This window comes from Oreochromis aureus, linkage group 4 (assembly GCF_013358895.1).
Source record: "Oreochromis aureus strain Israel breed Guangdong linkage group 4, ZZ_aureus, whole genome shotgun sequence".
NCBI lineage: Eukaryota > Metazoa > Chordata > Actinopteri > Cichliformes > Cichlidae > Oreochromis > Oreochromis aureus.
The window spans coordinates 10,288,192-10,305,557 of NC_052945.1; positions in this window are offsets into that span (position 1 = coordinate 10,288,192).

Consider the following 17,366-nt stretch of genomic DNA (forward strand, 5'->3'; position numbering starts at 1 on the left):
TCAGCAATGTATTATTCAGTAAAATAATTATACTGAGTTTTCCTGCACCAGAACTCCAGCTACGTTTTTTTTCTCTCTGTCCTGAGCAAATATGATATGACTGCTTACAGTGAAATACAATTATGAACAAAGTGAAGCCATGCATGAGCCTTATGCAGTTCAGACTGTTTAGATAGTTCCAGTTACTGATTTGTGATGTTAGCATGAATGATTTTTCAGTTATAATTAATAAAGTGTTTATCTAAAGAGATCTGATGTTCTTTCAATAATAGATATATGATCTCCAAAAATTAAACACACCCACTCTCTTTCTTTAGGTCAATCTATAAAGTTAACTAGTCTTTAAACTTTATTTGGCATTACCATACACCCAAAGTTTTCTTTCAAATAGAAGATAGTGTGTGTGTGTGTGTGTGTGTGTGTGTGTGTGTGTGTGTGTGTGTGTGTGTGTGTGTGTGTTTACCACACAACAGCTCCACTGTGTTAATATCATTAAAGCCTGACCACCTGTTTAACTCTGGATTACTCTATATGCCTGCTAGCTCTAACATGAATGCTTTGTTGGTGTCTCTCAAGCCCTGCAAAAATGCACTGAACTGTATCAAAACACTGCAGCAGTTGGACAAATACTCCTATGTTGCCACTAAAAGTCTTACAGAAGCACTCAAAAGCCTTATACTGTACTCCCAATAAAATTCTAAAGGTTTTTCTTCCCTTTTTGCAAATCACATCATTTGTTCATAGCAGAATGAGAGTACCACCTGATTCATACCATCTGAAACATCTGTGCTTCTCCCAAAATGCTGGCTCCACGGTACATCTGAACGTTATTTTGATTAGAATTGTGACTAGCGGAGATAATCACGCATCACTTTCTAAAAGAGCTGCTCTCAGAGGAAAACACGTTGAATCGAGTGAGTACATCACCAGGGGGGTCCCTGAAATGAGCAAGGAGAAATAAATCATGAAATCTTTTCTGCATGCAAAAGCAGCATTTTAATTATTACTGTACATTTTAAAAAATGCTCCAATTCTGCTCTATTCAGTGTGCCAGGAAGAGTTATGAATACTTCCACATGCAGTGCTTACAAAGGTGTCAAATACACACAAATCAGCAAGTATAAGGGCAGCAGCTGGTGTTACTATTATGATCTAATGAATAATCTGCTGTCAGCAAAAAGATTGTTACATCACAGTCAAATGGTTACATATTTGTCAAAAGTAAGACTTAGGACAAGTTTCCTTCTGTTTTCATATTTTTTTTATAACTTATAGTTTTAGGGGCAGATTAGGACAAATTCATTTAGGTTAAAGTGAGATAAAGTAGCTTAAGTAAATGGGGGATTTTATGTGAAACAGAGGAAGGATTTTAATGCTGTATGAGTTTGGTCTCACACATGCAAACCCAAAAGCCCCAGAGACAGAGACAGCATGTCGTAAGGACCACTGAGAACAGCTTCTGCCTTGTTTCCGGCCTGCAGCTCTTATGTGTGAGGGATGCAGCATATGGACTCATTCATCCAAAAAAGCCCACTGGCTCTTTCAGCAAAGACAACATAAAACTGTATTTTGCTCGGCGAGTATGTAAGCACCTTTCTGCATTAAACATAATAACAAATGAAAAGCCAACATAAAAGGAAACATGCTCATTTGCTTTCTTGAGTCAGAGAAGACTGACACCACTCTCAAAACTGTAGTTAACATATGAAGTGGCAACCAGCAGGTAGTTAGGGTTGCAAACACAAAGACTGGAAACAGGAGGAAATCAGCTAGCCTCATTCTGTCCTGAGGCAATGAAATCTTTAATTAAAACATCATATCTCACAAAAAACCACAGCTACACATACATTTCATTATCAATAATGTAGCCATTATCCATGCAACATTTAGTGAGGGAGATTTTAAAGACATTCCTTTTGGCATTTTATATAAACCTTGTTAATGAACAGGTAACTGGCGGATGGCGTGAGGGAATTAAGCCTGAGCATGTATCCGTTCAAACTACACATTCTAGCACTAATACAAGGGCCAATTAATATAGCATATGTATATTTCTTAAAAAGCCTAACATCTAAGAGCAAATACATTTACAGCTTAGTAAGCCTTAATTCAAAGTAGCTGTATTTACAGTCATGTATTATATATGTATATACACACAAATGCAGTCTTGTGAAAAATAGCTTTCACAGGTACACAATATGAACACCGAGAATTCCATAGGAATTAAGAGGGTAAGCAGTGCTAAAAATGCACCTGATTACCTGATGATTAGCAAGTGTGACCACCTATATAAAAGCTCAAGGAGGAGGAGATCCTCTGTATACCAAAGTATTCAAGAGTCAGATGTGAGGCCATCGATCCAAAAGCTAAAGCTTGGCCCAAATTGGCTCAAGCAAGAAGAAATCGAGTCTAAGTACACCAGCAAATTTACAAGAGACTGGCTGAAAAAGAAAAGAATTAAGGTACCTCGACCTGGTTGAAATGCTGAGGGAAATGCTGAGAGAGCTGTGCATGAATGAATTTTAACTAACCTTAATGAATTGAAACAATACTGTAAATATGATTGGGCCAAAACTGCTCCACAATGACGTGAGAAACTGATGAAGTCATACAGAAAATAGTTACTTCAAGTTATTGCTGGTAAAAATGGTTCTATAAAGTGCTGAACTGTGGGACGTACAAGAGGTTCCTGTGAAAATGTTCTTGTTTGCATGACTGTACATGTATGTGCTAAATTGTGATTAAAGTGAGATATTTAACTGGAATTTTATTTTCCACTTTGGATTACCAGGGAAGACAAAAAATATTCAAAATTAATAGAGTTCTGACTTTGTAGGGTCTTCAGTCACACACTTATGTTACACTGTGATACCACCAGATTCAAGTGGTACAGATGCAGTCACAGTAATCCTTCCTCATATCTCTGAGGCTCCAGCTAATCAAACCATTAAAATGATGCAGGCGTCAGGCAGCTTGGAGAGGGTCGGAGCCGAGCAATGACAACTCCGATGACTGGAGATGAAGATGTCTGCTTTTTGCCCATCCTAAGCTAGCACCTGCATTTGTTCAGCGTCTGTGTGAGTTTGTGTGTGTGTGTGTGTGTGTGTGTATGTAGCTCTCTGTTGAATATTTCATTCAGGTCAAGGGCAAAAAGCACTTGTTCGCCAACACGATGAATAACAGACTGCTAATGGCAGGCATATGGGCAGGCAAAGTGAGTTTTTTAATTGATAAATTAGATAACTGGTTTTTATTCAGCATTTAGGTACATTTCCAATTTATTGTTTCCACTGCTGGGATATCATTTCAGTTGTCCCCTGAGCAGAGAAAGCTGACTGAGTATACAAATAAGTCCATTTTATTTCTAAATAAATGGTAGCTGATGGGTTGTGCTAGCCATTTGTGCTCATCCCCATTAACAGATGATGCTCCCACATTTTACAGCTGCATCACTTGATGACACTCCAGGGGAACAGATGTGTTCAAATGAATTTACAGAGAACTCTGACGTGAAAGAGATGGTGTTCCATTATTTTTCTGTCATTTTGCTCGGCGCAAAGTCATCAGCTGTACAGCAAGAGGTTCAAAGCCCAGGAACAAACAATTTCAAAGTCTTAGTGTAGTTAAACAGCATGTACAGGACTACAAAATAACACATGCGTATTCATTATTATGCAAATTACTATGGTCTCTTCAGGGGCTCTATGATTTTGTTTTCAATTATACAGTCTCCTCTGTCACCTTACAAGTTTTCATTCCTCTTTCATTGTTTTTGAACATCAAATCCATAACAGCTTTGGCATTAAATTAAAGTCCAAATGGAAGTTTTAGAGGACGCCTTAGAGAATTTGGTTATGTTATGTCACACCAAATGCATAATTCTCATTAAAGGATTTCTAAAGTCTGCGTGTGAATGAGCAAGTTCCTGGCAGCTTCGCTTGGATATCTGTCACTATACTTTCAATAGAGTGTCAAATGTTAAATTCTTCCAATATTAGTATTTTCCATTGTTTAACAACAGAAATATGTGAACAGTAAAACTGTCATTCTGTCTAAATCAATTATAAAGAAAAAAAATTAATAAGTAGGACAAACATTATTTGTACCTTCTCAGTGGTTGATTAGTCCCATGTCTTCGGGTCTTCAGAGAGGCAACAAGCTGGTGCCATGAAAGCAAGCCTGACTTTCACCACCACTGACATTATCTCTGAGTAAGGCCTGATATGAGGTAAATACAGCTATTTAGTTAACTGACTATACAAAAAGAGCCAAGACAATTATTCCAAACAGACTGTTGGCTGCATCCCCTGGCAAATGTGTTTGCAGCTTGCATTAGTATTTATGACGTTACTGTGTGTCAACTACTGGGGCATGTGGGATGGATTAACTTTTCCAAAAAGAGAACAAATATATAAAGTTACAACTTTACTGCTTCTAGCAAATTCTGTCGAATTGTAATGTATCAAAACTAACATCAGCATCTTGCAGTTGAGCAAAACATTAATTAATTATGATGATCACTTGCACTGCAAGAAACATTTCTCTATCAGTTCTGTAGATAAAAGTCAATTTTCAAAATTCATTAACAAGTATTGAAATGTGGAAACATTCAATAGAAGCATTACAGATATCAGTGTATTAAGACTGGACTGAGGTTGAGTTCACCTTGAATTCAACACTCAATATTCAGTACATGTAAATAGAATTTGAATAGCCCAAGCAGGAGAGATTATGCAGTTCTAGTCAAGGTTGCCTTCATGTGTTGATGAGTTGTGACGTGAGTTCTTGTTAATGTGATGTAAATGCAAAACTTTTGTCATATTGTACACATCTTTTCTCCTTCACTTGTGTCATTAACTGACATATATTCAGTTATGATTTTTTTAAAAACCCAATGATGTAAATATAGACACTGTATTCCAGTCTGTGACTCATAAGATATAAAAGACAGCTGTATTGACAGTTTGCTCATTTCTGTTAGGACTTACCTCTTAGAGATGGTGTACAATTTACTGCAAATGCTATGTAATTATGCAAGAATAATGTCAAATTATCATAACATTAAAAGGACAACTTAGTTAGAAACCAAAAGGAGTACATACTTGGCTAGTGGAGCTAAGAGCAGGGGCGGATCTAGAGAAATTTTCTTAGGGTGGCATGAGGGTGGCAAAGAAATCAAATGGGGTGGCAAAATCAAAGCCTTTTTTTTTTCCCCAAACACATATGCAGGTGGTTACATATGGTTAAAATGATTCAAATGCAGTAAGTATACACGTTTTTCATATAAATATAGTCTATAACTTAATTATTGTCTGTAGCCCACATAATTACACACTTTAGTTACATAAAACATGTGAGTTTTGATGTTATGTACTGTATAGCCTGTATAATAAATAAATATGTAGCCCAATAAGTATGAAATCCAGAAAGCTACACAACATGGGGCAGTTCATTTACAAATACAAGTCTAACTTAAGTTTCACACTGTCTTTTGTTAGAAAACAATCACATTGTTACAGCTTAAATTACACAAAATGTCAGTAATCTGCACTGTCATGAACAAAAATTTAAACCTAATTTTTCATGATTTGTTGGATTAACCCACTGAGGTCTGAAATACAACCGGCCATTTATGACTCCTTTAGAGTTTACGTTTGTATTTCCCCCTCAAATTGTTTCATTTTATTTTTTTCCCCTTGGCTTGTTTGGTATCTTTTCAGCTCAACTGAATTTAGTTGTTTTTTTTCACTGACATACTGCATTAGTATTACTGATCTGAAATCACACAAAGAACTTAAAACCCTAGTAGTATTTTTTACTGTAAAAAACCCAGACATGCTGAGTAAATTTTTATAACTTGAAATGCAAATATAAATTGTACATTTTGTAAACATATACAACTATTTATCTAAAAATGCAGCCAATACACCTGCCGTTTCTTTCATTTTGTACAACCATTTAAAAATATTACTAAAATTAAAGTGAGAGAACAATCAGGTGTCGCAATAAGATGCCCGACAAATGATGTGTGCCAGTAAAAAAAAAAGTTTGTCCACCAAAAGACAGAGGAGAGCAGCACAGGGACAAACCTGCAGGCCTGACAACAGGAGGTGTATCACTCCGCTGGTTTTCTACTTAGTGACAGTGTTTACATTGCAAATGTGCTTTTGTGACATTCATTAGTGCCCTCACTGACACACAAAACAAAACGACTACACAACAGAACAACTACACAAGATAACACAACACACTAAGTATACACTCCACACTAAACGTCACAAATCTCCCACATCTAAAAACTCTCTCTCTCTCTCTCTCTCACTCGCTCGCTCTGTCTCGCTGCCGTTACCGTCACTCCCAAAACTCTCCCCTCTTCCTAAACAACCAAATCCCACATGTTGACTTTTTTTTTTTAATTGGTCGACATGGTGCATTTTTCCACCGATAGGAAAAAGGTGGCTTTTTTTCTTTCTTTACTGTTTTCGCGCTGTCCTTAGAAAACGCTTAAAACACACACACACACAAACGTGGCGACAGTATTTAGAAAAAAAGCTTGGCTTATATATATTATCATAACTCTGGATTTACTGGCCTGTAATTAAAATTTAAAAACTTTGAACTCCGAACTTTCAATATGGGCTGAAATAGAGACTCAGCGTGGCTGCAGCTTGTTGCTATGTCAGCTTAAAATAGTCATGTGATTTGGAGGTGCAGCGTGTCCGTGGACCCCACAGGGTTAATAACACTCACCTTCCTTCCATTTCCAGAGTGTAACATCCAACCAAATGTGTAAAATCCGAAATTCCCATGGTGTTGTTCAAAATGTGCTCTGGCACAATCATAAGCATCGCTTGCTACTGAAAACAAGAAAAAAGCCGGTCCTGCTATGGGCTGAACCATTTGTTAATGGTGGAGGGGGGGAACACTATGCAATATATTCAGTTTTAGCATTTATATTCACTGTTGACTGTAACTACGCTCAAACTGTTAATGCTATCTTATTTTAATAAACAACACTGTCATATGCAAAACTGGGGTGGCACTTGGGGTGGCAAGGGATCATTTTAGGGTGGCAGTTGCCACCCCATGCCACCCTTCTAGATCCGCCCCTGGCTAAGAGCAGACCATAGCAACTTCTCTGAACAGGCTCCAGTAAACATCACAATTGCAGACATCCAAGAAAGAGTGCCAAATATGAAGAGCTGGACAGCACCGGGTCCTGATATGATTCACACTTACTGGGTGAAGAACCTAACTGCATGTCATGAGTGTCTGGCAGCACAAATGGCTAACTGAAGACCAGAAAGTCTTGATCCCCAAGGATCCTGACAAAGGACCAATTCTATCCAACTACCGGCCAATAACCTTCATCAGAACAACATGAAAGCTCCTGTCAGGCTATGATGAACAGGCACATAGTTTCATACATGAGCATGGCTCAGGATGGTTTTGGATACCAACTACGGAATGGAGCAATCCTTAGCCACTTCCGCTACATGGATGACATTAAACTATATGCCAAGAGTGAATGAGACATTGGTTCTGTCATGGTCCTGGGTGTGACCCAGTGTTTTGTGTTTGACTTCTAATTCTTGATTATTGTTAAAGAAGCTTGGAGTTTCTGTTTCTGTACCCTCCCTGTGTTTCACGTTTGGTTACCCTTTGTCTCTGTGCTTCATGTTCCCTCTGTCTCCCCGGTCAGTCACTTCTCTCTGTCTCAGTGTCAGGTCCGCATCTCTGTGTTATATTTCCTGTTTTACTTTGAAAGTCTGTGTCTCATGTCAGTGTTTCTAGTTTTGCTTCCCTTGTCTCGTTATGTCTAATTAATCCCAGTTGTCTCCCTCCCACTGTTTTCCATTCCCTCTTTACTCCACTGTATATTTAAGCCCTATGTTTGCCTTTGGCTTTGCCCTTTGTCGTGTCGTACCACCTCATTTGTGTGTCTCCCTGCATTTGTAATTTCATGGTGTTAGAGTTTTCTTATCCCTAGTGTTCTTGTTTCTAGTTTCCATTTTTCTAGTTTAGTTTGTTTTTTGTGAGTTTATATTTTTGACAATTTTTCCCAGCAATAAAACTGCCACCTTTAGTTTCACCTTCTGTCTATGAGTCATGCATTTGGGTCCAATCCTGCCTGCCACATAGTTTCAGATGACAGATTGACTGATCCATACCACTATGATCTACAGCACTGGAGAAATGTAGTCAGATGGTAACAAAGAGAGGGAAGGCAGTCAGAAGTGAGGGGACTACACTACTGGAATGTGTACCACAAAAATCGACGTTAGCTAAAGGTACCTGGGAATCCCACAGGCAAATGGGAACCATAAAAGGGCCACTAGGAAAGCCACAACTACCAAATACCTACAGAGAGTAGGGCAAGTCCTGAGGAGTCCGCTGAATGGGAAGAATAAGATCAACACCACAATCTGCGGATCAGGACGGTATATGATGTATACCTAGCAGGGATATACAAGGTATACATCATATTGATAACCTCACTGAGGGGGTTCATGCGTATGCAGAACAGCAGTGTGAATAGAGCATCTCCTTGGTAGATACCGCACTTGATGCTGACTTGGGATGTTGGCTTGAAGTTGGCCTTTGGTGTTGTTCCCATTGAGTTCCTGATGAAGTCTCTTAAGTCCCTGTTGATCTTGTATAGTTCTAGGCATTCCAGGATCCAGGTGTGGGCCATTGAGTTGTAGGCTTTCTTGTAGTCAACCAGGCAGTGCACAGGTTACTCAATCTGGTCTTGCAGTCTTGGGCAACTTCTCATCTACCAAGATCTGGTGTTTCGCTCCTCTGGTTGGGTCCTCCTCTGCCAATTCCTTTCTGGATCCCACTCATGTACTGAGCCATGTGCCTGTTCATCTGTGCTGCTATGATGCCTGATAGGAGCCTCCATGTGGTCCTGAGGCAGATTATTGGTCTGGTCTTTTCAGAGAGATGCTTGGGGATTAGGACTTTCCGGCCTTCGGTCAGCTATTCTAGGTGTCTCTTGTTGACTAGGAACTGGTTCATTTGTACTGCCAGACACTTGTGGAGTGCAGTCAGCTTCTTCAGCTAGTAGGTGTGAATCATGTCGGGGCCTGGTGCTGTCCAACTCTTCATACTGGAGACCCTTGGATTCTTGGATGTCTGTAACTGTGATGGTTACTGAACCCTGTTCAAGGAGGTTGCTGTGGTCTGCTCTTAGATCTCCCCAATGCTATTCCAGTATTGCTCTGTCTCTAGCTTTAACTGTACCATTTAAATAAATGTCAGATAGTTTCATGAAGCTAAAAATGCGTGTTATACGAAAAGGGTATATTTGGGAAATATATGGAAAGACGTGTGGCGGTCTATCCTTCAACCTCGGGTCCTCTACCAGAGGCCTGGGAGCTTGAGGCCTCTGGTAGAGGCTGGGTCACTACAGACATCTTCCTCTCCTTGTCTACCACCACTATGTCTGGTTGGTTAGCCGCCACCATTTTGTCTGTCTGTATCTGGAAGTCCCATAGGATCTCAGCTCTGTCATTCTCAAGCACCTTAGGAGGTGTCTCCTCTTTTGACCTCAGGACTTCCAGGCCATTCTCGGCACAGATGTTTCTGTATACTATGCAGTCCACTTGGTTATGGTGTTCCATGTATGCCCTGCCTGCTAGCATCTGCTGTTATGTGCTGGATTGCCTCAGGGGCATCTTTATACAGCCTGCACCTGGGGTCTTGCCTGGTGTGATAGACCCCAGCCTCTACTGATTTTGTGCTCAGAGCGTGTTCCTGTGCTGTCATGATTAGTTCCTCTGTGCTGTCTTTCAGTCCAGCATTGTTCAGCCACTTCCTCTATCTGCCGGTGGTACATACCTTCAATGGTGGTTCCTTGCTCCTCTATCTTGGATTTCTGCTGCCTGAGGTATTCACTTAGCATATATATATATGTACTTTTTTCTTCATGAAGTTTATTAGCAATATGCAGGTAGTACTGAAAAACAAGCTACACACTGTATATTGGAACAATGACACTGCATGCTGTGAACCTTCAGTATCACATCTTTCATACTACATAATTGCATGCAATCACTTAGCAATATATTTTGTGCTGTAGAAGAAAATGACCCATAAATGCTCTAAGTGGAGCCTTGGAAATATATCTAACGTCACAATGAAACTCAGTTGGAGTGCTATGGTTTTCACGCTAATGTTTATGTACAGTGGCAAGTGTCAAAACTGTTTTGTGCATGTTGAGGAGGCATTTATGCTTGTGTAATTGAGTTTCTAAATCTCCATAGTTTGAGCTTTTCTTTACCTGCTTACGTAGTCATTGCCAATATGGGCATCAATCACAAATGCCAGTCTGTCAGTTGGTTGGTCAGTAAGCCCTTCAGTCTAGTCCAAGTTAAAATATTTCAAGTACTAGGTAATACACTGACTATCATCAGGTCCACATTTCAAATTGCCCTGTGTCTTTAATAAGAAAATTGCGGAAAATGAAATTTGTCATATTCTCCCACTTTGTATTTAGCGCTAATCGGAATATGGTGAATAGTGGTGAGGATGATTACTAAAGTAGAGTCCTTCTCCACAATACCTGTCTTAAAAAATCTTAATGGGAGCTCTTTTTCAGTATTTAGCTCTATATCTAGATCATTAAATGACAGTTTGTTTGTTTGGTTGGTTGGTTTTTGCTTGGATTTTTTTTTTGTCCTTGTAGGTAGTTTCTCTCTTGACATTCTATTGATCCAATGCTCATCCTGCTGAATGGCTGCCACTCAATTTCTTATGCTGACTGCTTAAAATGCATTTGTTTAATATCCACCAATAACTGTAATCTGACCAGCCTTTCTCCAGACTGTGAAAATAAAATACCTATTAACCTTTTATATTGGTCAGTGCATATGCAAGGGTTGAAGTCCCAGAAATCATTAATAAGTCACACTCAAGTGGCAGATCTAAGACCCTGCAGTTATGCATGTGCAAAAAAAAGAGACTTCCTCAGATTCCCTCATCTGCATACAATCAAACTGTGCAGTGAGCCATTAAGGAGGATGAAGATGAGCAGGAAGACTTATGAAAGGGTCTGTGTTGTCTTAACCAACAAAGACGGGAAATAAATCAGTAAGTCTTAAGCAGTGAATGAGCTGCCTGCTGGTAGTTAAAGTCTCTCTCTGTCTCTCTCTCCCTTTCTCTTTCTCTCCCTCGCCTTTTTAGCTGCTGGCAATGATAGGCAAGTTCAGGCCAGATCTGGAAACCTCAGGGCATAGTGGTGTAGTCAGGGCAAACTGCATCAGTGGAAATACACAGAAACTGAAGCCAAGCTTTCAGTGTCTAAAGAAGATAGATAATTTTCTCATAAAGGAAAAACAGACTCATTATTTTGATGAGAAACAGCTGGTGAGCTGCCAATTAGACACAAAATTTACATTATTAGTAAAATTTGCTGCTGGCAGTGATGTTTTTTTCCCTTCTTTCTTTTTTTTCTTTTTTTGTGAATGAGTTCTAAAAGAAAATTGGCTCTCAACAGATAAGCTTGCTTGTCCACTCTGTGCTAAAGAAAGATATTACTTTGGCAAAAGTTTGGAATTGCAAATGCATATGATTCAAGAAAAAACGAATAAAGCCAATGTATAAAAGCTGGCAAATCAACATAGCAGATGGAGTGAAAAATATGGGATGTGATTGTGCTCTTCAAAGGCTCAGGTCTGTTTTATATCCAGTTTTTTAAAATCAATATATCATGAAAGTTTGATTGCACAGATGGCATTTTCATAGCACTCAAAACAGATCATAAGTTTCAATGAATATTTAAAATGACACCCAGAAATTTAACATCATCAAAAGCATGTTGAGGCTGTAGTAGTTTGGACTGAACGTAAGTTTGGTAATGATAACAGTCCCCGAAAGTCTCAAAGGCTAAATGAAAGAGGCCCTCTGACCTTTTCACAACAAGCATCTTTATATTGCAGATTTAAAATTCAGGGGACATTTCCACTTTATGGGAAAGGTCGTAAAGGTGAGGGGGCTACTGAATAGAGAGACATTTGAAATGATAATTTTATCTGTTGGAAAATATTGTTGTCATTTAACTTCATCATTTAGATAAACTGCTCATTTAATATTCACCCTGTGTTACAGAGCGATAAGCATATTTTTCAGTATGTTTCCCGTGTCAAAATGAGATTGTCACTACTCATTCTGCAGATTTCTTATCGGATGTTCAGTAAGAAAACAAAAAGTTCGATGTTTGTGCATGACCTTTTGAAGCTGAATCGGGAAAAAGAGAGCTAAACTAATGAAAAGCTACTTTCATAAACAAGCATTTTAAAGATGATATGAAGATAAAGACGTTCTACGGTCTTATAGAATCTTCTTTTTTGTTTGTTTTTTTAATTCATATTGTTCAGTGTCTTTGTCCTTCTGGAGATGCTTTTATCGATTGCCATCAACGAGCATGAAAACAACCTCACACAAACACATCTCATATTTTTCTACTAGCCTCTTGCTGGATTTGGCTCTCTCCTGTTTTCCTGCTCAGGGGCAGGAACATTCTCTCCAACAAGTCTTCCAGTCTTGAACATTTATTTGTGCAAGGTCGTTTATTGAAAGCACTTATCTAAGGTTTTCAGTGCATGGGAGCATAGAGAAGAGCGAGGCTTAGCCGCACTTTTGTGTGCATGTGTGGCTGAATAACTATAACATATAAATGAATGTCAAATAGTTTCATGAAGCTAGAAATGTGTGTTATAGGAACAGAGTATATTTGGGAAATATATGGAAAGATGTGTGTTATACTGTAGCCAGCCTTTAACGGCAGGAAAACAGACAGCTTTGTCCATGCAAAGCAGGGGGGAACTCACAGATTTTGCTCTCCTCTTTTGGAGGTTGTTTGTTGACTTGCTTGTTTAAAACCTATATAGATGGAGGAGTATGTTTTGACTCATTGTCTCACCTGGTTGGGATCTATTGGGGAAAAGTGTATTTGCTGAATGAGCCAACTATTTCTTTATTAGTAATACATTAGAAACAGGAAGAGGGAAGGATTAAATGGTGGAAGCTGAAGAAAGAAGGTTGTTGCACAGACTTGAGGAAGGAGCGGAGATAGGCTCTGGGTGGTAGGGAAATGTTGTCAGTGACTGGGAAAGTAGTTGTAGTAAGGGGGAAGAGAGGGCAGCTATGAAGACAATGAAGAGAGGAAAGATGGTTGGTACTTATGACATACCTGTGGAGGTATGGAGATGTCTGGAAAAGAGGACAGTGGACTTTTTAACCAGACTGTTTAACACAATCCTTGAGAGTGGGAGGATGCCTGAGGAATGGAGAAGAAGTGTCCTTATTGGGATGAAGCTGATGAGCCATACCATGAAATATGGGACAGAGCTGTTGAAGCTAGGTAAAGAAGAGTGGTGACAGCCAGGAGCAGCAGTATGACTTCATGCTGTAAAGGGCACTTCAGAGGTGATGTTTGATTTGAGAGTGTTGATGGAGAAGTATAGAGAAGGTCAGAAGGAGTTGCACTGTGTCGTTGTGGATCTAGAGAAAGTATATGATAGGGTGCCATGAGAGGAAGTGTGGTATTTTCTGAGGAAGTCAGGAGCGGCAGAGAAGTATGTGAGGGTGGTGCAGGATGAAGAAAGCGGTGAGATGAAGTAGGAGTGACAGGTGGGGGTGGGATTTTACCAGTGTTGACTCTGAGCCCCTTCTCTGGGATTTCTCAGAACAGCCTGACAGATGAGGTCAGGGAGGAGTGTCCATGGACTAAGATGCTTGCAGATGACATTGTGATGTATAGTGAGAGTAGGGAGGTAGCAGGTAGAAGAGAGCTTGGAGATGTGGAGATATGCTGTGGAGAAAAGAGAAATGAAAGTCAGTAGAAGACAGACAGAATACATGCGTGTGAATGAGAGGGAGACAGATGTAACAGTGAAGTTGCAGGGAGCAGAGGCAGTGAAGGTGGATAAGTTAAATACCTGGGGTTAACCACTCAAAGCAGTGGATGATGCACAGGAGAGGTAAAGAAGAGAGTACAGGGTGGAGTAGGTGTGGATGACTGTCAGGAGTGATTTGTGGCAGAAGGATGGCAGGATAGAGTGACAGGGAAGGTTTACGTTGTATGGTTTGGAGACAGTGGCACTGACAAAAAAACAGGAGGCCGAGCTGGAGATGGCAGCACTGAAGAGGCTCAGATTTTCAGTGGGAGTGACTATAATGGACAGGATTACAAATGAGTACATCAGAGGGACAACAGAGGATGAGTAGTTTTGAGAAAGTTAGAGAGGCAAGGCTGACATGGTTTGCTCATGTGCAGAGGATAAAGGTTGTTGGAGCTTCCAGGCAGGAGGAACAGAGGACAACCACAAAGAATATTCATCGATGTTGTGAAGGAGGTCATGCAGAGGGTTGGTGTGACAGAGGAGTTTGCCAGGTTGAGAAACAGACAAATGATTTGTTGTGGTGACTCCTAATGAGAGCAGCCAAAAGAACGAGAGGAATTAAAAACGAGATGCTACTAGATATCAATGTTGAAAGCCCAAATACTTGCCTGGAATAATATACTAGTACAGCTGAAATAAACTTGCTGAGTTAAAATTATGGGCAACTGTTCTCATGGTTTAAATAAATGTTGAGAAATATTGGCGCACCAAAAATAAAACTATTCCTACAAGAATTGGGCTAGTTTCCATTTTGCAGTGAGTAAACAGTAGAAAATCCTCGAAAGAGAAAAGGAAGCTGCTCATTACCTTTAGTGACAATGTTTTTGAAGGATTTTGTTAGCTATCGAGCAGTGGGGTCCTTCTCGTTTCAGTTTCATTTAAAATCACCAGTTAAACAAAACTGGAGGTCTGTTCGTAAGCAGATGTTTAAATGAACAAAAAATAGCTTTATTGAATATCAATTGATTGGTTGATTGATCTGGACCTTGTTTTTATAAGTGGATTCTGAAGCTTCCTACTAGGCTAGCCTACCTCGTCACCATTTAATCTTATCTGTTAATGAAAGGTGTCTTTTAAAACAATAGACTTGTTTATTCTGGATAAAGGAGATATAATACATTCCTGTGTTTCTTAGAGAAAAACAAAAACTCATCTGACTTGTGGATTTCTTTCTTTCTTTTTTAACATTTAGTATTCCAGTGTATAAATACCAGTATTTGTATTTCTAATGATAATTAGAAAACAACACTGGCACTGCTTCCCAGTTCAGCATCTCAGGTCATCTTCAGATCTAACCACTGACCTCAACCACCCTAACACACTTTTCTCCTACCACATGTTCTGCCAACCTTGATGAACTCTTCTCCAATGCCATCATAAGGTCTTTAGGATTTTAGACCCCAAGCTGTTAAATTTGGCTCCTGGATATTTAAACCCCTGTTTTTTTTTTAAGGTTCAGTTCCACTTAGCTTTTGAAACTTTGAAATTGCTTCCTGCCTGGCAGTTTCTTTGAAGGTTTTTCTTTCAACCCCCCAAAAAAAAAAAAAAAAAAAAAAACTGTTCAGGTTTCAGTTTACTGCAATGTTTGCTGATTTGATGTCCCCATAGACAGCATGGTGTAATTTATTTGCACCTTGAAATGCATTTCATATAACTGTTGAAGTCTGGTGTTTCATATCCAACATTTACAGCTGATCTATGTAAATTCCTTCATCACTGTAACAGTGTCATAGAACTTCTTTGGATATTCAACAGCCAGTAGACATTTGATTTAAGTTTCAACTCATACATGTGTCCCATATAAACTATAGCCAAGGCACAACACTGTTGGCACTAGAGGATTCCCGGTTTCTATTTCTGATCTGTTAATCTAAGTTACACTGACCAATCATGTCAAAGCAGGCTTTGCTTGCAGGTAAGTAAAAAGTGTGTGTTGAGAGCAAAAGATAGATTGGATTAGACGAAAAACAATATTGAAATCATGGCGTATCATCTGATAACAATTTAACTTTCCATTAGCTTTTTAAAGTGTATAATATTTGTAACAATGACCTGCAGATGGAATAGGAAGTTTTGGCCTGGATGTCCACCGGCCCACCTAGAACGTGTGAAATAAGACTAGATGTATTCCCAGACTGAGACTCAAGTAATATTCTTAGATAATGTATGTAGGTAAGGTCTGTAATTTTATCTTCTTAATTTGAACTTGATTAATTTAAAGGGTAGCTGAGTGGTGGAGTGGTTGCACTCCACAGCAAGAAGAGCCTGGGTTTAAATCTACTGGTCAGCTGGGGCCTTTATGTGGTTTCTCTCCAGGGACTCTGGTTTCCTTACACTGTCCAAAGTGTATGTATGATAGGTTAATTGGTGGGATAGGTTCCAACCCACCTAGGACCCTAAATTAAGTAAAATTAAGAAAATGGATATGTGAATTATAATTCAACCACTCTACAGATATAACCTATTTGTTTTTTGTTTGTTTTCTGGTCTGCTGGTTCAGTGAAATGTGGACAATTACATTTCATCAAGTAAGATTTCATCAGCTCCATTTTATTTAAATGTTAACTGTTTCCATGAGGGGAATATATTTAATATGACATCTCATCCATAGGAAAACATGTGGTATGTCTACGTCATGATCTTTGAATAGCCTTAACTTTATATTGTGGCTGCTGAAGAACTGTATGGATAGAATAAGTGGAATAAATACATTATATTTATATCATATCATCTCAATGATATTTTGTAACATGTTTTAAAAACAGGCAAAAATGCATCTTTTGCTGTAACAGAAGTTGGTCCTAAACTAAATATTTAACTAAATGTTACATTTCCAAAATGAATATTTAATGAAATCATGCAGAGTGTTCCCTAAGTTAAATATTTCAGTAAATCCCAAATTAAGGTTTTTCTAAACTAAATATTTAACTAAAGTTAAATGTTGGATTTACCAAACTAAATATTTCACCAGCTGTTAAATGCAGACATTTCTCTCTCACATGCTGTTCTTCTGCATTATGGTGTTTTCTTCCAGGTTTCAGGAGTTTCCGATGCAGTAAGTTAACTTTTTACTTTGTGTAAAAAGGTAAAATAGCTTGTACTAAAAAGGTGAAAACTATTAAGTAAATGGAGCAGACCAGAGTAAAGCAGTTAGACAGCAGCTCACATAAAAAGCTTCATTGACATCCTCTACTCAGTAAAGACATCAGACAACATTTCCCCTTACATTTTAAGAGGAAAAAATCCAATTCGACAACATGAAGAAGTGACGTCCATTGTTCAGGTCTTTGATTTTGATAGGAACCTCGCAGAGAATTAAATTTTGACCTGAACATAATCTACCCTTGTTCTCAACATCATGTTGCTTTGAGATTAGAGGCTGGCTTGAGCATTTCTAAGCAACAGGCTTTAATTAAAAACAGTTGTTTTTTGGGGGGTTTTATGCAGTTTTTCTACAGA